Here is a 14,190-nt window from a genome sequence, read left to right as displayed (position 1 = left end):
ACACCAATTTATGTCTTCATACATGTACTTTGGATAAAGATGTCCATCACATTCTACCATCATTTCTAACCCTATGCCCCCTCCCTGTCCCTCCCACCCCTCTGCCCTATCTAGAGTTCATCTATTCCTCCCATGCTCCCTCTCCCTAATCCACTATGAATCAGCCACTTTATATCACAGAAAAATTTGGCATTTGGTTTTGGGGGATTGGCTAATTTCACTTAGCATTATCTTCTATAACTCCACCCATTTACCTGCAAATGCCATGATTTTATTCTCTTTTATTGCTGAGTAATATTCCATTATGTATATATGCCACAGTTTCTGTATCCATTCAACTATTGAATGGCATCTAAGTTGGTTCCACAGTTTAGCTATTGTGAATTGTGATGCTATAAACATTGATGCGGTTGTGTCTCTATAGTATGCCGTTTTTAAGTCCTTTGGGTATAGTCCAAGGAGAGGGATAGCTGGGTCAAATGGTGGTTCCATTCCCAATTTTCCAAGAAATCTCCATAGTGCTTTTCATATTGGCTGCACCAATTTGCAGTCCCATCAGCAATATATCAGTGTACCTTTTCACCCACATCCTTGCCTACACTTATTGTTGTTTGTCTTCATAATAGCTGCCATTCTGACTGGAGTAACATGAAATCTTAGAGTGGTTTTGAGTTGCATTGCTCTGATTGCTAGTGACTTGAACATTTTTTCATGTATTTGTTGATTAATTGTATATACTCTTCTGAGAAGTATCTGTTCCAGTCCTTGACCCATTTATTGATTGGGTTATTTGTTTTTTAGTATTTAACTTTTTGAGTTCTTTATATACCCTAGATGTGTGAGGGGTAAAGATTTGCTCCCAAGATGTAGGCTCTCTATTCACCTCACAGATTGTTTCTTTTGCTGAGAAGAAACTTTAGTTTGAGTCCTTCTCATTTATTGATTCTTAATTTTAATTCTTGCACCACAGGAGTCTTATTAAGGAAGTTGGGGCCTATCCCACATGATGGAGATTAGGGCCTACTTTTTCTTCTATTAGATGTAGGATCTCTGTTTTATTCCTAAGTCTTTGATCCATTTTGATTTGAGTTTTGTGCATGGTGACAGATATGGATTTAATTTCATTTTGTTGCATATGGATTTCCAGTTTTCTCAGCACCATTTGTTGAAGGGGCTATCTTTTCTCCAATGCACAGTTTTGGTGCCTTTGTGTAATATAAGATAATTATAATTTTGTGGGTTAGTCTCTGTGACCTCTATTCTGTACCATTGGTCTACCAGTCTGTTTTGGTGCCAATACCATGCTGTTTTGTTACTATTGATCTGTAGTATAGTTTAAGTTCTGGTATAATGATGCCACCTGCTTTTCTCTTCTTGCTAAGAATTGCTTTGGCTAGCCTGGGTCTCTTATTTTTCCAGATGAATTTCATGACTGTTTTTTCTATTTCTATGAGGAATATCATTGGAATTTTGATCAGAATTACATTAAATCTGTACAGTGCTTTTGGAATATGCTTATTTTGATAATATTAATTCTTCCTATCCAAGAGCAAGTTACTTCTAAGGTCTTCTTTCTTTAGAGTTCTGTAATTTTCATTATATAGATCTTTCACCTCTTTTGTTAAGTTGATACCCAAGGTTTTTTTTTTTTTGAGGCTATTGTAAATGGGGTAGTTTTCCTCATTTCCCTTTCTGAGGATTTGCCACTGATATACAGAAATGCCTTTGATTTATGAGTGTTGATTTTATATTCTGCTACTTTGCTGAATTAATTTACTAATTCTAGAAGTTTTCTGGTGGAACTTTTAGAGTCTTCTAGATATAGAATCATATAATCAGCAAATAGTGCCAATCTGAGTTCTTCTTTTCCTATGTATATCCCTTTAATTTCTTTCATCTGTCTAATTGCTCTGGCCAGTGTTTCAAGAACTATGTTAAATAGAAGTGGTGAAAGAGGACATTCCTGTCTTGTTCCAGATTTTAGAGGGAATGCCTTCAATTTTTCTCCATTTAGAATGATGTTGGCCTGGGGCTTAGCATAGATAGCCTTTATGGTGTTGAAATATGTTCCTATTATCCCTAATTTTTCTAGTGTTTTGAACATAAAGAGGTGCTGTATTTTGTCAAAATTTGTATTTTGCATCTACTGAGATGATCATATGGTTCTTATCTTTAAGTCTATTGATGTGATAAATTACATCTATTGATTTCCATATGTTGAACCAACCTTGCATCCCTGGGATGAATCCCACTTGATTGTGGTGCCATCTTTTTGATGTTTTTGTATTCGATTTGCCAAAATTTTATTGAGAATTTTGCATCTATGTTCATTAGAGATATTGGTCTGGAGTTTTCCTTTTTTGATGTGTCTTTGCCTGGTTTTGGAATCAGGGTGATATTGGCCTCATAGAATGAGTTTGAAAGTGCTCCCTCTTTTTCTATTTCCTGAAATAAACTGAAGAGTATTGGTATTAGTTCTTTTTTAAAGGTCTGATAGAACTTGGCTGTGTATCCATCCAGTCCTGGGCTTTTCTTGGTTGGTAGACTTTTGATAGTGTCTTCTATTTCGTTACTTGAAATTGATCTGTTTAAATTGTGTATATCATCCTGATTTAATTTGGGCAAATTATAAGACTCTAGAAATTTGTCAATACCTTTGATATCTTCTATTTTATTGGAGTACAAGTTTTCAAAATAATTTCTAATTATCTTCTGTATTTCTGTAGTGTCTGTTGTGATATTTCCTTTTTCATCACATATGTTAGTGATTTGAGTTTTCTCCTTCTCTTCACTAGCATGGCTAAGGGTCTGTCAATTTTATTTATTTATTCAAAGAACCAATTTTTTTGTTCTGTCAATTTTTTTCAATTGTTTCTTTTGTTTCAATTTCATTGATTTCAGCTCTGATTTTAATTATTTCCTGTCTTCTACTGCTTTTGGTGTTGATTTGTTCTTCTTTTTCTAGGGCTTTGAGATGTAACATTAAGTTATTAATTTGTTGACTTTTTCTTCTTTCAAGGAATAAACTCCATGCAGTGAACTTTCCTCTTAGTACTGCCTTCATAGTGTCCCAGAGATTTTGATATGTTGTATCTGTGTTCTCATTCACCTCTAAAATTTTTTTAATCTCCTCCTTGATGTCTTCTGCAGCCCATTGTTCATTCAGTAGCATGTTATTTGGTCTCCAGGTGTTGGAGTTGATTTTATTTTTTATTTTATCATTGATTTCTAACTTCATTCCATTATGATCTGATAGAATACAGGGTAGTATCTCTACTTTTTTATATTTGCTAAGAGTTGCTCTGTGGCATAGTATATGGTCTATTTTAGAGAAAGATCCATGTGCTGCTAAGAAAGTGTATTCTCTCGTTGAAGGATGAAATATTTTATATATGCCAGTTAAGTCTAAGTTATTGATTGTATGATTTAGTTCTATAGTTTTTTTGTTCAGCTTTTGTTTGGAAGATCTATCTAGTAATGAAAGAAGTGGGTAAAAGTCACCCAAAATTATTGTGTTGTGGTCTATTTGACTCTTGAACTAATTTTTTTCTTATTTTTTGTGTTAGGCATTTTTATTATTATATGTTTTAGAGAGTTTCTTATTTGACTAGGTCTATACAGGGTCCTATAAGCCTCCTGTATGTGGATGTCTATCTCATTTCTGATATGGGAAAATTTTTTCTATGGTTATCTCATTTAAAATGCTCTTTATGCCTTTAGTTTGAATTTCCAGTGTTTCTTAGGTTTGGCCTTTTAAATTTGTCCCAGAGTTCTTGTATATTCTGGTCATGATCTATACTTTTTTCCCTTTATTGCCCTCTTTTCACTCAGGAACATATAGCCTGTCAGCAATGTTTGTCTTTCTGTTTTCTGAGTTTCTATTTTCTTTTTAATTTTTTATTTGTTCTAATTAGCTATACATGACAGTAGAATGCATTTGAAATCATACATAAATGGAGTATAACTTCTCATTCTTCTATTTCCTATTCATTCTACATGAAGTAGAAATATACCAGTCATGTAGTCATATATGCACATATGGTAATAATGTCCAATTCATTCTACTGTCCTTCCTACTTCCATGCCCCCCTCCCCTTCCTTCTCTCCCCTCTGCTAATCCAAAGTACCTCTATTCTTTGCTAAGAATTAGCATCCAAATATCAGAGAAAACATTCAGCCTTCAGGGTTTTTTTGGATTGGCTTATTTCACTTAGCATGATATTCTCTAGCTCCATCCATTTACCAGCAAATACCATAATTCCATTCTCTCTTATGGCTGACTAATATTCCATTGTGTATATGTACCACATCTTCTTTATTCATTCATCCATTGAAGAACATCTAGGTTGGTTGCATAGTTCAGCTATTGTGAGTTGAGCTGCTATAAACATTGATGTGACTGCATCACTGTTATAGGTGAATTTAAGTACTTTGGATATAAACCAAGAAATGGGATAGCTGGGTCAAATGATGGTTCCATTTCAAGTTTTCTGAGAAATCTCCATATTGATTTCCAGAGTGGTTGCAGTTTAAGCAACATCCCCATATCTTCACTAACACTTATTGTTGCTTGTATTCTTTTTTGGGGGGTGGGGAGAGCAATTGAACTCACAGGCACTTGACCAAGGAGCAAAAGCCCAGCCTTATTTTGTATTTTTACTTAGAGACAGGGTCTCACTGAGTTGCTTAGCACCTCGCTTTTGCTGAGGCTTGCTTTGAGCTTGTGATCCTCCTGCCACAGCCTCCTGAGCCGCTTGTATTACAGGCATGCAACTACACCTGGCATTGTTTATATTCTTTTGTGTGTGTGTGTGTGTGTGTGTGTGTGTGTGTGTGTGTGGGTGTGGTGCTGGGGATTGAACCCAGGGCCTTGTGCATGGAAGGCAAACACTCTACCAACTGAGCTATATCCCCAGCCCCTGCTTGTATTCTTAATAAATGCCATTCTGACTGGAGTGAGATAAAATCTTAAGAGTAGTTTTTATTTGCATTTCTCTAATTGCTAGAGATGTTGAACATTTTTTCATATATTTGTTTATCATTTGTATTTACTATTCTGTGAAGTATCTTTTCAGTTCCTTGGCCCATTTATTGATCGGGTTATTTGGTTTTTGGTGTTAAGTTTTTTGAGTTCTTTATGTATCCTGGAGATTAATGCTCTATCTGAAGTGTATGTTGTAAAGATTTTCTCCCATTCTGTAGGCTCTCTCTTCATGTTATTGATTGTTTACTTTGCTAAGAAGAAGCTTTTTAGTTTGAATCTATCCCATTTATTGATTCTTGATTGTACTTCTTGCATGTTGTTAAAGAAGTCAGATCCTAAGCCAACATGGTGAAAATTTGGGTCTACTTTTTCTTCTATTAGGCACGGGTGTCTGTTCTAGTGCTTAAGTCTTTGATCCACTTTGAGTTGAGTTTTGTGGGGGTGACAGGAGTTTAATTTCATTTTGTTACATATGGATTTCTAGTTTTACCAGCACTATTTGTTGAAGAGGCTCTCTTTTATCCAATGAATGTTTTTGGCACCTTTTTTTTTTTAGTATGAGATAACTGTATTTATGTGGGTGTGTCCCTGTGTCTTCTATTCTGTAACATTGGTATACATGTCTGCTTTAATGGCAATACCATGTCATTTTTGTTAATATGGCTCTGTAGTACTGTTTAATGTCTGGTACTGTGATGCCTTCTGCTTCACTCTTCTTACTAAGGCTTCTTCTGGATATTCTGGGCCTCTTATTTTTTCAAATGAATTTCATGATTGCTTTTCTAGTTCTATGAAGTATGTCATTGGAATTTTAATAAGAATTGCATTAAATTTGCACAATACTTTTGGTAGTATGAACATTTTGACAATATTAATTCTGCATATCCAGGAGCATGGGAGATCTTTCCATCTTCCAAGATCTTCTTCAATTTCTTTATTTGGTGTTCTGTAGTTTTCATTGTAGAGGTCTTTCACCTCTTTTGTTAGATTGATCCCCAAGTATTTTATTTTATTTTATTTTTTGAAACTATTGTGAATGGGGTAGTTTGCCTAATTTTTCTTTCAGTAGATTCATTGCTGATGTATAGGAACATGTTTGATTGATGGATGTTTACTTTATATCCTGATACTTTGCTGAACTCATTTATTAGTTCTAGAAGTTTTCTGGTGGAATTTTTTGGATCTTCTAAATATAGAGTCATGTCATCAGAAAATAGGGAAATTTTGAGTTCTTCCTTTTCTGTGTGTACCTCTTTTATTTTTTTCTTCGGTCTAATTGCTCTGGCTAGAGGTTCAAGGACAATGTTGAATAAAAGTGGTGAAAGAGGGCATCCTTGTCTTGTTCCAGTTTTTAGAGGGTATGCTTTCAATCTTTCTCCATTTATAATGATGTTGGCTTTGGGCTAGCATATATAGCTTTTACAATGTTGAAGTATCCCTAGTTTTTCTAGTGTTTTGAACATGAAGGGGTGCTGTATTTTGTTAAATGCATTTTCTGCATCTATTGAGATGATCATATGATTCTTGTCTTTAAGTTTATTGATGTGCTGAACTACATTTATTGATTTCTGTAGGTTGTACCAACCTTGCATTCCTGGAAAGAACCCCACTTGATTGTAACGCACCATCTTTTAAATATGTTTTTTATGCAACTTGCCATAATTTTATTGAGAATTTTTGCATCTATGTTCATCATGGATATTAGTCTGAAGTTTTCTTTCTTTGACATGTCCTTATCTGGCTTTGGTATCGGGGGGATACTAGCCTCATAGAATGAGTTTGAAAGGATTCCCTCCTTTTCTATTTTATGGAATAATTTGAGGAGTATTGCTGTTAATTCTTCACTTAAGGTCTTGTAGAACTTGGCTGAGAATCTATCTGGTCCTAGGCTTTTCTTGGTTGGTAGGTTTTTGATGGCATCTTCTATTCATTGCTAGAAATTGACCTGTTTAAATTATATATGTCCTCATGATTCAGTTTGGGTAGGTGATATGTCTCTAGAAATTTGTCGATGTCTACACAATTTTCTATTTTATTGGAGTATAAATTTTCAAAATAGTTTCTAATTATCCTCTATATTTCAGTTGTGTCCATCATGATATTTCCTTTTTAATCATGAATTTTAGTAATTTGAGTTTTCTCTTTCTCTTCATTAGTGTGGCTAGTGGTTTATCAATATGCTAGGTTATTTATTTGTTGACTTTTTATTCTTTTAATAAATGAGTTCAATGCAATGAACTTTCTTCTTAGCACTGCCTTTATAGTGTCCCAGAGATTTTTTTAAAAAATATTATTTTTTAGTTGTAGTTGGACACAATACCTTTTTATTTATTTATTTTTATGTGGTGCTGAGGATCAAACCCAGGGCCTTGCACATGCTAGGCAAGTGCTCTACCGCTGAGCCACAATCTCAGCCCTGTCCCAGAGATTTTGGTAAGTTGTATCAGTGTTCTCATTTACCTCTAAGTATTTTTTATTTGTTCCCTGATTTCTTCTGCTATCCATTCATCCTTCAATAGCATATTATTTACTCTCCAGGTGTTAAAGTACCTTCTATTTTTATTTTATTATTGATTTATAAATTCATTCCATTATAGTCTAAAAGAATGCAGGGTATTATCTCTATTTTTTGTATTTGCTAAGAGTTGCTTTTTGGCATAAGATATGATATATTTTGGAAAAGGATCCACATGTTGTAAATTGTTGTCTTTAAGTTTATCGATGCTGATAAGAAAGTTTATTTGCTCATTGATGGTTGAAATATTCTATATATGTCTGTTAAGTCTAAATTATTGATTGTATTATTTAGTTCTCTAGTTTCTTTGTTTAGTTTTTATTTGGAAGATACATCCAGAAGTGAAAGAGGTATGTTAAAGTTACCTGTATTATTGTGTTGTGCTCTATTTGATTCTTGAAGTTGAGAAGGGTTTGTTTGATAAACATACATGCTCCATTGTTTGGGGCATAAATATTTACAATTGTTCTGACTTGCTGATGTATAATTCCCTTAAGTAGTATGAAGTGTCCTTTTTTGTCCTTTCTGATTAACTTTGGCTTGAAGTCCACTTTATCTAAGGATTGAAACCACTGGTTATTTACATGATCCATATGAGTGATGATTTTCCCCATCATTTTACCTTCAGTCTGTGAATGTCTTTGCTTATGAGGTGAATCTCTTGGAGACAAGTATATTGTTGAGTCTTGCTTTTAATCCAGTCTGCCAGTCTATGTCTTTTTATTGATGAGTTCAGGCCTTTTACATTCAATATTATTATTGAGAAATGATTCTTATTCCCTGTCATTTTGATTTATTTCTGGTTTTTAATTTGACTATACACCTAATGTAGTTCCTCCCTTTGCTGGATTTCATTTTTATGTTTTCTTTCTTTTTTTTAATCAAATATTTTGTTGAGAATGTTTTGTAGTGCAGGCTTTTTGGTTGTAAGTTCTTTTAACTTTTGTTTACCATGGAAGGTTTTTTATTTCATCATCAAATCTGAAGCTTAATTTTGCAGGGTATAGTGTTCTTGGCTGACATCCATTTTCTTTTAGAGTTTGGTAAGTATTGTTCCAAGACCTCCTAACTTTAAGAGTTTGGGATGAGAAATCAGCTGAGATCTGAATTTGTTTCCCTCTGAATGTTACTTGAGTTTTTTTCTCTGGCTGCTTTTAGAATTCTATCCTTATTCTGTATGTTAGGCATCTTTATAATAATGTAACTTGGTGTGAGTCTGTTGTGATTTTGTATATTTGGGGTCTTGTAAACTTCCAGTATTTGATTTTCAATTTCATTCTTAAGGTCTGGGAAATTTTCAGACATTATTTCATAGAAAAGATTATGCATTCCTTTGTGCCTTCATCTATCCTAATAAATGTTATGTTTGGTCTTTTAATGTTATCCCATATTTATTGGAAATTCTGTTCTTGGTCTTTTAACATTTTTTTCTGCATTCTCAACTTTATTTTCAAGATTATATAATTTGTCTTCACTGCCTAAGACTCTGTCTTCCAGGTGATCTATTCTGCTGGCGATACTTTCTGATAAATTTTTTATTTGACTTATTGATTCCTTTATTTTGTGGATTTCTGGTTTGTTTGGTTTTTTTCAGAATCTCTATCTCTTTATTGAAGTGATCCTTTGCTACCTGAATTTGCTCTGACATCATCCTTTACCTCGCATATCAGTTTAATTATGTACATTCTAAATTCCTTCTTTGACTTTTCTTCCACTGTGGTGTCGATGGATTCTGTTTCTGATGTATTTTGGTTTGTTGGAGGCAATTTGTTCCCTTGCCTTTTCATATTATTTGTATACCCATCTAAAGGTTGATTTTGAGGCAGTAGAATTTCAACCTTGTGAATTTATAGTGTCCCTGAAGGTTACTTGTATCTCACAGTTTAAAGGAAAGCAGATAATAAAAACAACTGATGTAAACAATTTACAGTATTAAACCAAATAGACCTTGCAATGAAATCTACAATGTTGGTTGTTACAATCCTGAGAAATGATAGATCAGTTATTGCCCATGATGAAAACAGTAAGTTTACATAAGAGTTTACAATTTCATGTGATAACCATGGATATAATAGCAGTGATGTAGCATCGATGTTCTATTTACTATGCAATCTAATCTGTTAGTGAGGCCTTCAAGTGAGTTTTTAATTTGATTGATTGCATCTTTCATTTCTGGGAGTCCTGCTTGGTTTCTTTTCACTATTTCTGTTTCTTTATTAAAGTGCTCTTTCATCTCCTATAATTGCTCTCTTAATTCCTTTGATCTTCTTTTAGTTCACTGAGCATTTTAATAATCAGTTTTTTATAATCTTTTTCTGGGCTTTCATCCACCTATCAGTCAGGGGATTGTGGATTTTGGGGGAGATTTATTTGTCTCTTTGTGTGTGTGTGTGTGTTTTCAGAAGTCTTAGACTTGTACATCAATTGAGATGGATTCTCTTACCTCTTTTTTTGCACATAATCTTTTGTGGGCAATTATCATATTTGTTCTGGGACTTCTCTCTGTTTTTGATGTATGCATAGATGCCAATGGGTGGAACCTGAGGTTCCTCTCTAATTATTCCTCCTTGAGTTCTTGTTGTTGGCTTGGGGCTTTGTCTCTTCACTTATCTGAATTGGAGTAATGTTGGGGAATGTTTAGTTCAGCAGCAGAGTCTCTAACCTGTGACCTTTAATGTTCCCCGCATCTCACAGAATGGGGCAAAAATAAACAATAGTAACAACTGGTTTGTAGTTTTCTTTTCTTGATGTGTCTTTGTCTGGTTCTGTTATCAGGGTATACTAGCTTCACAGAATGTATTTGCAAGTGTTCCCTCCATTTCTATTTCATGGAATAATTTAAGAAAGACTGGTGTTAGTTCTTCTTTAAAGGTCTGTCAGAACTAAGTTTAAAACACACACAATCATGCAGAATGGAAAAAAGTAAAAACTAATGAAATGTGAAAAAAAACATGAAAATTGAAAATGGGGAATACAGAAAAAATAAAAATTCTTAATAAAAAATAATGGGCTTGTTTCTGCTGAGATGTCAAAATTGTTGGTAAGGATAGATTTTCATTTTTTATATTTATATTTGGCTCTAAACTCTTGGGTGAAGGGCTATGGGTTGTTAAATCCAACATCTTTGTGTTCTTCACCTAGCTGCCAGCCATTGTGGCTAGGAGCCAAAGTACTCACTCTCAGCTTCCTGTCTCCAAGCATAGGGTGGGATAGACTGAGGAGTGCTGGCAAATTGTGTACTTCTCTAGCAGGGGTGGTGTGGAGTTCTAAATTGGAAGTTCTAGCAGTTGGGATTTAGTCTTGGCTGAACTTTGGAACTCTGTGGGTAGGTATTTGAGATTTGATCTGCACCTGCTGCTGCTGGGAAGGTGCTGATCTCTGCTAGACTCTGAGTCTCAGGGGCCTCCACTTTTAGGGTGTGGAATCTAAACCTCCAAAGGTCTCACATTTTCTGCTACGGAAGTGATTTATCCAGGATAAGATCTGGAGTGCAGATGCTCCTCCCTGGTTGTTATTGGCATCTTCTTAATAGCTCTGTCTCTTTGATTTCCAGCGCCTGAATGACGTAGGAACAATTTTCTTTGCACCTATTTCAGTCACACTGAAAGGCACAGTCAGGGACTCACAACAGGTGACTGCTGAATCAGGCTGGCAATTTCCTTTAGGAGACCTCTTGCCTCTGTTTATGGCCATTGCAGTGCTTATAAATGGTTCCCATGTAGGTGACTTCAATTTCCACCAAACTGTCTGCCCATGGGCTAAGCGAGATTGGTTGCTTTTAATTCAACAACTTCCCCATCAACTCTGGGTCCATTAAGATCAGCCTCCCTCTCTATTCCACAGGTTCCCTAGAGCCTTTCCTGCCATGCTTTCCTCTCTCTCCCTACCCCTCAGCAGCTGCCGTGCTGCCACCAGACAAGTTGGCGCATCTCTAACTTATTATTTCTTATATTATAGTAGTCTGAGAACGGCATTCATAAGCCCAATGTCTCCCTCTATGACATCGTGGGCAAATACCCGGTATTCTACCCCTTTGATCATACCCCGTTTTGTTAAACCCTCCTCCTATGGGGCAACTCCTTCTAAAATGTCCTGTTTGTCCACAGTTGTAGCATGTTTTTGGCCTGGCACCTAAAGCCTGTTTTACTGCAGCTGCCACGACTTGCTCTTGTTCATTAATGTCTCTGGCATCTAAAGCCTGTTTTACTGCAGCTGCCACGACTTGCCCCTGTTCATTAATGTCTCTACATAATTTAATATATGTATTTAAATCTCTATGTTTCCATGGTCTAATGGCCTCCCTACACCATCTATTGGCTTGTTCTTAGGCTAGCTGTTTCACTAATGGCATCGCTTGTTCTATATTCCCAAAGACTCTGGTAGCTGTTTGTATAAGCCTATCTACAAATTCAGCTTAAGGTTCATTAGTTCCTTGTATTACCTTAGATAATTGACCTTGTAAATCTCCATGTCCTTGTAAAGTTTTCCATGCCTTAACCGCAGCTGAAGCAATTTGTGAGTATATGGCAGGATCATATCCAATTTGTTGCTGCTGACCCTCATAAGGTCCCTCTCCTAGCAACATATCTAGATTTCTCTGAGGATAACTGGCTGCTGCATTTCGCTTAGCTGTCTCCATACAAAATTCCTGATTGGCAACTTTCCATAGCAAATATTGTCCTCCATTTAGCACAGCTTTGCACATGCTAGCCCAATCTGCTGGTGTCATGTTTAAATTTGTAATGGATTCAACCATACTTACAGTAAAAGGCATTTGAGGACCATAGGTTGTTACAGCCTCTTTCAGCTGCTTCATAGTTTTAAAATCTAAAGCATGGTGAATTCATTGCCCTCCTGCCTCCTCAAATACAGGGCATGCTAATCTTCGAGGTCCTGTCTCAGGATCCCATCTATCAACTATGGGAGTTGAGGGCCACCCAGCACATGTTGTCTCCGTATACATAGGTGGAGCTGTTGGTTGAATACTTACGCTCTTTGGTGATAGAAAGGGGTTAGTAGCAACCTCCCGTTGTAACTTTTCCCCTGATAGCCCTTCCTTCTCTAAACTTTCTTCCTCTGTCTGACTAACTCGAGAGACTTCCTCTTTTGCTTGATCTAAAATGTCTTCTCCTTGACTAAGCAAACAAGATCGTATCAATGTCCATAACGGTAATGTGCCAACTGGCAGAGTTCCTGGGCTTTCCTTTTCTATCTTTTTAAAATCTTCACCATGATGGTTCCATTGTGATATATTTAACAACTCCTCTTTAAGAAACCATGGGCTACATTTTTGTATCGTATCAACGTATGCCCTAACTGTTCTTGGTTTTATTGGGGTGCCTCCTTCCTCTAACAATTTACTTAATACTCTTTCGGTTTGTTTTTTACTAATTTCTGATCCCATATTTCTGCTACAAAGATAACGCAACCCAACAAGATAACACAAAACAAAACTGAAACAAAACGAGACAAAAACGGAACAAAAATTCATTGTATCAATTTTTCTATTTTCTTGACATGTGCATCTATCTCTATCTGTTCCTCAGGGGTGAACAACTTTTCTTCCATCCTATTTATTTCTAGGGACAGACAGCTTGAAACAAAGATGAAACAAAACGAAAGAAGAATACACTTTTTCTTGAAATGGTCACCCATCCTTTCGCCCTGCCCTCAGGGGCGAGCAGTTTACCTTGTCACTTACCCCAAGCTTTAGGCATTCCCCGTACAGGCCACCATATGCTGTAGTCCGGCTGGGCAAAATAACCGAGAGGTGACAAGCAACTTGAAGGTTGAAGCGGGAACTACTTTATTGCAAGTGAACTCAGCGGGAACTGAGCGAGAACTCAAAGTAGCGGGCACCCAAGGTAGTGGGAGCCGCTTCTCTGCCAGACAGCAGACAGACATATATATACTTAACTAATTACACACAGCTTGACTCAATTAACATCATCTAGATACAGTAGTCAGCCAATAAGGAATCCTCATCATCTTAATGGCTCGCTGGCATTGCTTCACAAATCACTCCTCCTGGCAAACTGCCAGGCACCATCTTGACTTGATTTGCATCCCCAACAAAACATATTTATTTTTTTAGTAATGACACCACATTTAATTTTGTTATAGATGAAATAACTATGAAAGGTTGGGAAGGCAAAGCATAATTTTAACTTTTTATGTCAATATCCTTATATATTTTTAAAATAAGTAGGTAATGTTTACTTTAATATATACATAGAAATATAATTATAGATATGTATATATACATGTGCTAGTACACCTACATATATTTCTTAGTTCTGCCTTTTTAGATAAAGGGTTTAACAGCAGTGTCATCCCAGTAGCAATGAAGACACCCATTATCCAGAACTTACTTTCTAAAACCATCTTCAATAAAAGGAACCAGGGCTTCTAGGAGAAATGACTAAGTCTAGAATCAAGGCAAAAAAATACAAAATGATCTTAGAGCATCTTGTGGTGGCAGAATGAAAGTGCTAAAAAAGGGGGCGATATAAAAAATTCATAAGAGAGCTAGGACTTTGGCTCAATGGCAAGGTGCTTGTCTACCATGCACAAAGCCATGGATTCTATCCCTAACACACAAAATAAAATAAAAGATATAAAAGCCAATGTGAAAGAGTTCCCAATGGCCAAAGCTAGAATGATTTGAACAACAAATAACAACAGTATTGGA

At 35.8% G+C, this 14,190-nt stretch overlaps 1 non-coding gene across 1 annotated transcript; it reads right to left on the bottom strand.

The window, feature by feature from the left end:
- Nucleotides 1-4,838: 4,838 nt before the first annotated feature.
- Trnag-ucc (transfer RNA glycine (anticodon UCC)) lies at nucleotides 4,839-4,914 on the bottom strand. Its single transcript has one exon. It is a non-coding gene; the product is annotated as a tRNA-Gly (tRNA).
- Nucleotides 4,915-14,190: the final 9,276 nt, after the last annotated feature.

Source organism: Marmota flaviventris, chromosome X (assembly GCF_047511675.1).
Source record: "Marmota flaviventris isolate mMarFla1 chromosome X, mMarFla1.hap1, whole genome shotgun sequence".
In the NCBI taxonomy this organism is placed as follows: Eukaryota; Metazoa; Chordata; class Mammalia; order Rodentia; family Sciuridae; genus Marmota; species Marmota flaviventris.
Note: the sequence above shows the minus strand (reverse complement) of the source record. Positions and strands in the feature narration are given on the sequence as shown.